Consider the following 12,771-nt stretch of genomic DNA (forward strand, 5'->3'; position numbering starts at 1 on the left):
CAACATTGTTGCAATATAACAGCTTAGGGGATTTGCGCACTGGTAAGCAAAGCCTACACTGTGTAAGCGCCCGTAGGTTTACCCATATCTTAGCAGCACAAACCCACACAAACCCACATAAAGCTGCCCAAAACTGCCTTAACCACTCTGTATCTGACAGCCCTTGTTCTGTCCAGTAAAAAAATGAACAGCCCTTGCAAGACTTGAACCTAGGTCTCTGTGCACTAAAGTCACAACACTTAACCACTATGCCATGACCACTGTGAAGACAGCTATTGTTTTACCAATATAGCTGTCAGTAGACATATTTAGTAGTACTGAACAATTGCCTTTACTTCCTAAATTGCGTAGTCCTTGTTATTAATATGACTGTTGCATCACATATGTTGTCTTATCATAATGTACACATAGCAGATACATATGGTGAGATACATCTGGGAGAGTATAAACAACTGTGAGGTTTACACATGACAGGAATATGGTTATATACATATAATAGGTCTATATATGTCTACATGTACATACACATGTATACCCATACATATGTCTGTATACACATCTTTATAGTGTAACATATATATGACCATGTGTACATCTCTTTGTATGTATGTATATATATGTATATATATATATATATATATATATATTTATATATATATATATATACATATATATATATATATATATATATATATATATATATATATATACACATATATATATTATATATAGCTATATATGTATGCATCCCATGTGTACAGATATGCCTAGTTATGTTGGTATATATGTAGATTTCAATAATTATATGTGCATACATATCTATTCTGATATACCTACTACTATCAATATATATTTAGATAGCCATACGTATATGTGCATATGTATCTCCATCTGTATATGTGTAGACATATATTGCTCTGTATATGTATATATCGAAGTGTTTATACGTATATCTATGTACATATACATATCCATCTATGTATGTCGATATGTATATGTGTATATATCTATACAGATAACTTGACAATTATATATACATATATGTTCACCATATGTCCTGAACAAGGAGTGGTTCCCTACCTCACCCCTATAGTCCCAACTTCATAGTGCAAGGGGATATCAGGTATGTATTGCACATATATTTGTAGACTATTGCTACTGTAATAGGGATTGTCTTCACAGACATGATGTGTGTGGGAGATCACATCTGCTTTTACCATGTGCGCCATTGGCTACTGACAGACATCCTAAGGACATCATAGTACAGTACCACTGCTAGCACAGTAATGTTCCTGTGGACTACAGCAGTGATATGGCCAATATATATGGACAGTCTGACACACTCTGGACAGTCCAGAGGTATACACAGAACCCCTTAGTGCAAGACATGTGGACCAAGCCTGAAAATGTGGATGTTAACAGCCATGTAGATGGGTATAACACGTAACTACTGGTATACATTTGCCCCATAGGTTATGCATTCACACACCCCTGTCTGTCCTGACACATAATAACCACTGGTACAGAGGTGCCATAGCCACATACTACCCACTAGTTATTGACATACATCTGTACAGCATCCTGCTGCTTTGTCTGACATACATGTATCTGAACATGACATCTCACTGGGTAAGTCTACTAAGCTGCTAGGCATGTAACAAAGCACTGTGCAGGCTGCAGGCAGACTGGCGCAACACTGGCCTACATTTCCTATGGGGGAATACACATGAAACTGCATATATAGCAGGCTCTACAGGCATGTCACAGCACAGAGTAACAGACACCTGTGTGAAAGTGCATAACCACAACCAATGTGAACACAGCCACAGCCACATATGGTAAGCTAGTGTAATATTACAGTATATGGACTATCTGTTCAACGCCATCCTCATATGTGCCACTCACACACTAACCCTACATATACTGGGCCACTACACAATTGGGTCCAATGCCTGTCTGTGGTATGGGACATGAGCATGTTTGGCCCTACAAACATGTAAGCTGATAGGGTAACATACAGTGGAGTAGCATGTGACATCAGATAGAACAGGACCAAGAGCAATGATATCTACCACAGTCTGTACATAGGCCAAGGTACATAGTAACAATACACACACCGTTGATAATCACCATAAGAACACAGACCTCAGTACTGTACACACAACCACAGAATGTCCAGGTTATGTCATCACATATAACCCCTACTATACATAACATGTGTAGTATTCTGATATCTCACTGGCTTGTTATCAGATATGATGTCACTAAATATGGTGTACAGCACATATGCACCTCTTACTGCATGACAGATGTACAAAGGTTGACAGAGTTGTGGCTGGAGGCACAAACACAGGGCCAATATTGACATGTTGCTGTGATAACCTCATACATTTACTGTTGTAACAGAGTTTGTTGCAACATATGTCCTATAAAGGATATGAAGTTAGTAACTCTCACAGCTGTCACCATCTACAGACTGAATCCTCACACTACCTTCTGCAGTTCACAGATAGGTGCACTGTGGGTAACACATGAAACAAAAGGAACCACACACTGCCCAGTCTGCAGATGACCCTACAGATGGGGGTTTCCTCATACATATAGCACTGACATGACAGGTATTAAAACATGTAGGACAGCCATATCCACACACACCCTGTTAAACCAACATTACTCCAAATGCAGTATAGCAGCACTTACAGTCTGTAGTCAGGTCAGGCATATCCCCCTCCTGTGTGTTGGCCTGTTTCCACAGTGTATGTTGTTAGAGGTAAATCCCCAATCCATCTATGATGCTGTTTGCCAAACAACAGATTGAGTTCCTGCTCACAGTGAATGAAAAGGCCCAACACCAACATGATGTTCCTAGATATTGGAGTGTGTTTCCATGCAATTGGCTATGGAAATGTTACCACAGCTGTTCCACATGCAATCAGCTAGAGGAGGGCTGCAATTCATGCAGAGGCCATTAGCTGATCATGAGTATCACTTAAAATACACATGCTGCTGTTTAAACAAAGCAGGTGTAAGTCTCCACATCCACCAGTGAGGGAGTGAGAGAGGCAAACAGAGGCAAAGATAAGTTAGGGAGGGGAGGGTGAGTAAAGTTTAAGCAGGTTTGTGTCACACACCAACCAGTACCGGATATCAAACCCCTGACGACTATGTAGTGCTATCATATGTCTTTGCAGTTATTGGATGCACCACATAGGTTTCATGTTGAGGAGCCCTCCAAACGTATATGCAATGGTGAGTGATAACTGCAACAGTTATATGGTAGCTATAAGGTAGGTGTAGTACATGTGCCTGTCTGCATGAACAGGTGTCAGTGTCAACACAACCACACTCTCACAGGGATGCACACATATTGACATACTTGGCAGGGCCAGGAATACAACTCATCATTAGTGAGATTGCCACAACACTGTACTGTGCAGGTATCACATGCACCACAGGGGTCATATGGAGGTTATATGGGCAAAGGGTATGTGGAGGTGTCTGACATTAGACAGCATGCTTCAGCATGCCAATGGGGGATGTAGTGTGTGTGAATGTGGTCATAGGCATCATGCAACACACACACAAACACAGTGTGCCAGTACTGACATGCATGGGTGCATTGCTTCACAGGTGTGTAGTGGTCAACTGTGCCAGATGGGTATGCAAGGCTAGGTGATGGGTATGTCATGTGGCCTGATGCCATGGGTCTGCAGTGTGGCTCAGGGGTATAGTGTCTGGATTTGCCCACACAGGTGGGTACTATATTCACCATCCAGTCACCTGGTTAACTATTGTGTGTGGCCAATGCTGTGCATTGCTTGCCATGTATGTGTTCCTTAGTCCATGACATGGATGGCATCTGGGATGTGCACCCCTCCCACATGCATGAACAGTGACATGTGGAACTGTACCTGAGGTGTCTGGCCCATGTTGTGTACACAGATTGTTATCATCAGATGTGCCAGGCCTGGCCTCATGTGGCGGGAACTGTTAATGGACAGCAGGTTAACCTTGCACCTATATTGATAGCATGATACCAGTATTCACTGGTGTCAGTGGCATCTGCCCATAGAGAGCATATTTTTAAGGCATGGCATGCCCTTTATGGGTCACATATGATGGCACCACAGGTTTTGCAGGTGTCGAGTGGAGAACATAGGGAAGATGCATTGTCAGCAAGTACATGCCTATTGGACTGATGGACAGGGTGCCATGCCCTCTGTAGCCCACTGCAATCACACCATGGTTACTACCAGTAGGCAATATGCAGGGTACTACCAACACAGCGGCTATTGCTTAGGCAAGTGTGTGTGTGTGTGTGAAACATCGGTTGAGAGTGTTCTCTGGGTAATACAAGGGTTCACCTGGCCTTGATGTCAATGTAAGGGTATGGATTTGCACCCCAGCCTCTCGGCTATTTCACATCTGTTATCCCTGTACAGTGGACATTGTGATATATACTAGGGTCACCATATAAGGAATTTGCAAAACCCATTCCACATTGAGTCCAGTTGTTACACACTCACAGCCACCTCCACACAGGATACAAATGACACACACACACACACACACACACACACACACACACACACACACACACACACACACACACACACACACACACACACACACACACACACACCTGTCATATGTGGGATTAGAACTCCTACTTAACTAGTTTATTACACTACAGCACTACACAGTTATAGGACATGCTACAGAGATTAATGGAAAACTTCTTCCTCAAAGGTGTATTTCACAGTGAATGACATCAGCAGAATTGCCAAAGTAGGGCATTTGAATTGTAGTGAGTGTGACTAGCCTAGAATGCATTACTCCCTACACAGGCATAGAAACCAAATGAAAAAATCCACAACTGCCATGTGTAGGAAAAGATCCTCTACCATAGTTCTATATCACACTACAGCATGAAGCTGTAATAGGATGTGCCACGGAGATTACTGGAATACTCCTTCCCCAGAGGTGTATTTCACAGTGAATGACATCAGCAGGATTGACAAAGTAGGGCATTTGAATTGTAGTGAGTGTGACTAGCCTAAAAAGCATGGCTTTCTATACAGACAGAGACACCACACACACACACACACACACACACACACACACACACACACACACGCACAGTTGCCATGTCTGGGATTAGAACTCCTAGCTAACTATTTTATCACACTACAGCAGTATGCAGTTATAAGACACGCCACAGAAATTACTGTGATATAGCTTTTTGAAAGGTGTATTTCACCGTGAATTACATCAGCAGCTTTGCCAAAGTAGAGCATGTAATTGTAGTGAGTGTGACTAGCCTGAAAAGCATTGCTCTCTACACAGAAATACACACACACACACACACACACACACACACACACACACACACACACACACACACACACACACACACAGATGCACACACACACATGCACACACACAAGCAGACACATACACACACACACACACACACACACACACACACACACACACACACACACACACACACACACACACAAACACAGTTGCCACATCTGGGATTAGAACTCCTACCTAATTAGTTTATCACACCACAGCCGTACACAGTTATGGGATGCACCACAGAGATTACTGGGCTACACATTTCCCAAAGGTGTATTTCACTGTGAATAACATCAGCAGCCTTGCCAAAGTAGGGCATTTGAATTGTGGTGTGTGTGACTAGCCTAAAAAGCATTGCTCTCTACACAGACAGAAACACACACGCACACGGACACACAGTTGCCATGTCTGGAATTAGAACTCCTACCTAACTAGTTTATGACACTACAGCAGTACGCAGTTATAGGACACGCCATGGAGATTGCTGGGCTACACCTTTCCCAATGGTGTATTTCAAAGTGGATGACATCAGCAGGCTTGTCATAGTAGGACTATGGGGAGGGCAGTGTGTGTGCATGGGCCGTAACCCAATCATCTAGAGGTTGACACACCACATGCAGGCACACGCAGGGTTATATTCCACAGATACATGTATACAGCTGCTAGATGACTACTTCCTTGTACAGTCATGATGCCCAGCTAGCACTTGCATCACATAGTCTGTAATGCTGATGGATACCGGTGACTAATGTCTACAATGAGTGGCATTTACCTCATTTGGTTGTAGCCATTTGGCTGTGTGCTGGGTGGGACAGGCCTCATAATGGATGGCTCCTTGTCACAGTCACTCTCTTCCACACATCTATGTATGTCTACCTTTGGCTTATTATAGTGTGTTGTCTTTGGAAATGTGTCTGTATTCCTATCCACTGTGTGTGCAAGGCATGACTGGTGCACACTGATGAGTGTATGCACTAACATTTGCAAATACCAGATATGTATGGTCCACTGTTGTTTGCGGACATGGGCTTCATTTGTTTGTGTGTGAGCATACCCAGTATGACCTTTCAGTATGTTGTTGTCTGACATTACCTTCACTTCTCTAAGTGTGTAAGCATGCCCAGTATGCCCTTCTGTAGTGAATGTGTGGATCAATTCCAGGTAGTTTGCACTCCAGTGCAGACCTTTGTGTTGTACACCTACAGGTAGCAAATGTTTCTGCAGGGTATCCATTGATCATTTGGCAATATGGGGACAAACTGTGCAGGGGATAGTGTGTAATGTAGGTGATTGTGTCTGTGCTGCTTCAGCTGCATGGTACTGCTGTTAGACATGTGTACTGTTATACACTGTGATGTTTTCTGTCCTCGTGTACTGTCAGGTGAATATTCTTGCTGACAGTGATGTTTACTGGGACAAGGGTGACTGCAGCTGTGTCCAGTATTGTGGGCAGACACCTACTTATTCATGGTAAGTTATGCTATTCTAGAGGGGGAGCTGCAGACACTTGCTGCTGGGTCTGTGTATCTGGTTCAGCACCTTGGTATACAGTGCTGGCAGAGGATCCCATACTTGTACATCCATTGACATGACAGTATGGCCTTATCTTGCTGTGGCAATGTCTCACAGCTCTACAGATTTGCACATGTTACCCAGAGGCAGGGGCCATGGGTCAGGACATTACCCCTATTGTGGTGTACAGGCAGGTGTGTAGCCACCCATTTATGTGTTTGCAGCTAAGGATAGTGTGTGCACACAGCTTGGTGTTGGAGCCTGCACATTTCATGCTGTCCATGCTCCCACACCCCTTTGTTATTCTAACCTCTTCCATACATTATGCATACATTCTCTGATACTTTCCCTAAGGGTATCACCCCATCATAGGTGTGTGTTAGTGTTGGTGCACAGTTCATGCAGTGGGACATGGTGGACATGTTACTGTGGTTTGTCCACATGGCCTTGCATATGGCTTATGTGGAGTGTGTTATGTTGTTATTTGGGTACCCATGACATAACATGCATTGGCAGTACATGTGAGACACAGGCCTTTGGCATGGGCCTGTGGGCCATTGGATGTTGCTGCGGGCCAGATGTGGCAGGCTGTTGCATTCTGTCAGTCCTACAGTCTCAGACCACTATACAGTATATTCCCCTGGGGTGACAGGGTAGGTGTGATAGGTGTTCATGCCAATACCTTCTATCAGTCTTGATCAGGTGGTGTGGATGCTGGCAGGGTGCTACCTACAGCTAGGGACACACCTGCATGGGATACCTGCACTGCATGCTTTATTCTTCTGCTATTGCCATATAGAGGTGGGGTCTTATTGTACCCATTCCCCACAGTAGGGATATGACCAGAGAGATACCTGTGGGTGGTGTTTGTGTGAGCTGGGTGCATGTGTGCTATGGACACTACTTGCATCTGACACACAGATATGCATGGGGTATTCCAGTTATGCTGGCATGTGCAGGTACATCAGCTGTTTCCCAGTACATCAGTCCTACCTCCTTTGTGATCTGCAAGTGTTTGGGCAGACATCACCAGTATGCCCTACTACAGGACCAGTTAATGTGATGCATACCTGTATGTACAATTCCAAGGGTGTCTCCATTTCAAAGTGACACAATGTATACTGTATGGAGTAATTTCCCCTGTGTGCTGCTTGTATATCTAGCCCAACAGCCATGCCATGTCAGTCTTTCAGATGGTGACACATATTACCACCATACATTTACAATGGCTTACTGCTAGCATGTGTTATACTGGTGGGAATTGTCTTTGGCACTGCAGTTATGAGGGCTTGTCCCTGTCATCAGCAGTAGTGGGCAATGGCCACCAGGTCTTACCTCAACATGCATACATACTGACCACTCTCACACAATATGAAACACACACCAACCTAATGCACACAGACCTGCATACTGTGCAAATGCTACAATCAATCCTGCTACCTTGGCCACCTCTGGGCATCTGTGCTCCATTGGTATTATACCTACACATACATGTTACTACATTTCTACATCGGGTTGTAGGGGGGCACACCTGACTGTTATTACATGTCTAGGTTGGGCTGGGGGGAGCACACCTGACTGTGTGTACATTCCTACACAGGATTGGGGGAGGGGGGCACACCTGACTGTTACTACACGTCTATGCAGTATTAGGGGAGGGAGCACACCTGTCTGTTTCTACATTTCTATACAGTGGTTAGGAGAGGGCACACCTGACTATTACTACATTCAGACGCTGGATTGGGGGAATGGGCACACCTGACTGTTTCTACATGTCTACATAGGAGTGGGGGACACCCTGCTGTTACATTTACTCATAGCATTGTGGGAGGGAGGACACACCTGACTGTTTCTACATGTCTACAAAGGAGTGGGGGGCACACCTGAGTGTTACTACATTTCTACATAAGATTGTTGGGGGACACACCTGACTGTTTCTACATTTCTACACAGGATTGGGGGGCACACCTGACTGTTACTACATTTGTACGCTGGATTGGGGGAAGGATCACAACTAACTGTTTCGACATGTCTACATAGGAGTGGGGAGGCACACCTGACTGTTACTACATTTCTACATAGGATTGTAGGGGAGGACACCTAACTGTTTCTACATTTCTACACAGGATTGGAAGGGGCACACCTGACTGTTACTACATTTCTATGCTGGATTGGGGGAAGGGGCACACCTAACTGTTTCTACATGTCTATATAGGAGTGGGGGGTACACCTGACTGTTACTACATTTCTACATAGGATTGTGGGGGGACACACCTAATTGTTTCTACATTTCTACACAGGATTGGGGGACACACCTGACTGTTTCTACATGTCTACATAGGAGTGGGGGGGGGCACCTGACTGTTTCTACATTTCTACATAGGATGGTGGGCACACCTGGCACTTGTACACATTTGCTATGACTGTACTAGTATGTCAACTACTCCATTTCATTCTATATTCTAACCTATCATGCTGACTAGAGGTATATCAGTGTACTACAGGCCTTATATTTGGTTGATCTACACATCAGTGTCTGATTTCCTACCCTTCAGAGCTAACATCCCACTGCCTGACCTGCTGTAGTCTGTCTGTGTAAGCCTGGGGGGATGTTACCCAAAGGCATCATTCAGAGGACATAGCACAGCCTCTGTTTGTGTTTGTGTTTGTCTACACCTGTCCTGCTGTCTGAGACTATTGTTGGGTATATGAACCTCCCAGACTGGCATGTGTGAGTCATATGGACACACATGTCACCCAGCAAATTTCCTGCAGTGAGTTTTGTCGCCCTTAATAGTACTGGCTACTATGATGACTCCAGTATCTGTTACAGATCTCATGGTTCCACTATGGGTGTCTACTATCTGCTGGCATACCATTCAGCCACCCGATTCCCTTGCATGCTCCCATCCATACCATAGATACAGGTAACAACACATTCTGCTCCATTCAGCAATTGGTAGGTTGATTAACTGACCTTGTGGGTGTGCCAGTATTGAGGATAATGCTGGAGGGCTGCCTATGTTGGATGTACATAGTACACTCCCTATACATGGTTGAGCCCAGGTAGTGTCATTTTTGGCATTCCTTTTACTGTATGTGCAAGTCAGAGAGAGGTGTCATTCCCCGGGTCCCTACTGTGTCAGTGTATGTGCTATGCGTTGCCTCTTTGCCAAGACCAAGGCATACTGAGCATGCCTCCATCTGCCTACTGGGGCAGGCTCAGGTTGTTCCTCCTCCTCCAAGTCACTCTGTGCCTGTGCAGGCTTTGGCATTGGTGGGGAGGGGGGGCTGTGTGGCCCTGCCCATGCTGTTCCTGCTGCAGCTGTTTCCACAGGATCATATTGTGTATCATGGCACATACCATAAAAATTTGAGCACATGTAGCTGGTGAGTACTGCAAGGCTATACCAGATGTGTCCAGGCACTGGAACCCTGACTTGAGCATTCCAAACACATGCGCTATTATATGTCTGGTCTGTGCATGTGCCTCATTATGGCATTCTTGTTCGGATGTGTGTGCATTTCTGATGGGTGTAATCAGCCACTGCTCCAGTGCGTGACCAGCATCCCCCACTAGGTGGCCATAAGGGATGTCCCCATTGGCAAATCTCTGGTACAGCTGCATCAGATGCCAGATGTGGGAATCATGATAGCTTCCAGGGCAGCCAGCACACACATTCATTATAATGCCCTGGGCATCACACACAACCTGGCAGTTGATGGAGGGGAAGCCTTTGCAGTTGATATAGACCCTACCCTGATCACTGGGGGGTGCTTTGATGCATATGTGCATACAGTCTATAGCACCCACTACTGCAAGGTATTCTGCTATTTGGTGGAAGAGATGCATATTGCTGGCCAACATCTCACGGGTGTTGAGGAAATATACATGCTCACCAGCATGTGCTGACATGGGATCCAGGAACTTGTGGAATATTCTGGATGTTGATGCCTGTGAGATCCCCATGATATCCCCAGTTGAGCTTTGGGAGGTATCTGTGGCTAGTATTCCTAGGCCTGCACATACCTTGGTATCCACTGGGATGGGTTCCCCTCTGTTAGTTCGGTGTGTCAGGCATGGCCGGCACAGCTCAGCAATTTGCTGTAGGAGGTCCCTGTCCATTCTATAGTGCTCCACTATCTCTAGCTCATGTAGCCCTTGGTAGGTTACCCTGGGACTGTACAATCTTCTCTGTCTCCTCACTGTGGGTTGGTCAACAGCATTCACATCCTCACCACCCTCAGCCTCTTCCACATGTTGTTGTATGATGCCTGCTGCAGCCCCTATCATTTTGTTGTATTGTTTGTTAAAAGTTCCCCGCTTGTATACACCGGTGGTGTAAAGTATGGGAAAAACTAGTGGAGAAGGTGTTTGCATAGTTTATAGTATTGTTCTGGGCTGGGCTGGTCTGCTGCCTGTGTAATTGGCTTATTCTGATAATTTCACCTGCCAGCTATGCTAGTTCTCCTAGATTACCTTCCTACTGCTGTTTTCCCTTCCCATTGCCTTCCTTTTAAGCCCAGGGGCACACCATGCAAACACACTGCTCAAATGTGCACAGAGCTGCTATTTCCTGGTTTACTTTTTTTTTTCTTTAAAACCCGGTGCGTGGCATGCACACCCGCTTTGGCAATGTACAGAGTGCTAGGCAGCCTCAGAAACACCCTCTTCCCTAGCTGTGCTAAGCTAGGAGCAAACCTGAGCCACAGGGCTCCAATCCGCTTGCAGTACCTGATACACCCCCCCATGATGTCAGCTAAATCCTAGGCTTGCACCAAGCTATTCTTGCTCTTACACTGCTGGGAGCTGACTAGCTTGCTGGGGAAATCTGGGATTCACTATCATTCCCCTCATTTGCATAGGATTGCCTGTTAATGCATAGTTACATGTCCCACACTGAGCCTCCCCCCTTGGCTACCACTATTTACTGGCCATGTTCTCTTCTGCCTGCCATTGGGTATAATGGCAGAATAATGATTGGTAGAATGTGTTTGTGTAGGTTTTATTTTATATTTGTCCCTCAATCCCGCCGCTGCCACTGCCTTACGGCTTAAACAGCCCTTATATGAGCCCACCTTTATTTGGAGCTGTCTTGGCTCCATTTTAATGCAGGACTATGCAGGAGTGTTCATGCACTCCCCTGCAGGTTATTCCTGGATCGCACGGCAGACATATTGCCTGCTTGAGCTCCTGCACTAATCATGCATGCTGTGCAAGGCTTGCAGAATCTTGGGGATTGTATATGTCAGAAGTATTAATGACTCAACCCGCATCCTCTGCATGTACCGCAAATTAGCGCCACATCCCCTCAGCTCTTTAAATGAAGAAGAAAAAAAAGTCCATTCCAACCAGATGACCAGATATAGGACATGCACCACATTACCCCCTGCACCCAGCCATTCAAATCCCATTTCTGAGTAAAAAAGCATTTAAACTGTAGCAAGCAAATGTGACGAACAGTTGCTACAATTTATATCATCTAATGAGATCTATAACACTTAAACTATAAAAAATTGCTTGCTGCAAATGAACCAAGCACTTTCTACAGTTTGTATCTTGTGCAGAGTGCTGCAGTGTTCAGATTTTATGAAAAAAGAACAGATTTTTTTTGCATTTAAACAGTTGCAAACTGCTTGCTAGATACAGTTAGACTACACACAGAGTGCTAAATTGCTCAGCTTTGGCTGCAAAAACAATATCAGCTTTTTAAAACCAGTATTGCACTAAAAAGCAATTGGGGTAATGGATGGCTGATCACACCCTCTAACACATTGTGCCCGGGCAGTTGCCCCTTTTTTCCCACCCAGGCAATGCTAACTATACTCATAAACTGAGGAGCATGGGGACTTGGAGAGAGAATAAAGGCGAAAATTAAAAGAAGAATGTAATAT

This window comes from Protopterus annectens, chromosome 5.part1, assembly GCF_019279795.1.
Source record: "Protopterus annectens isolate FY-2018-M chromosome 5.part1, PAN1.0, whole genome shotgun sequence".
Classification (NCBI taxonomy): domain Eukaryota; kingdom Metazoa; phylum Chordata; order Ceratodontiformes; family Protopteridae; genus Protopterus; species Protopterus annectens.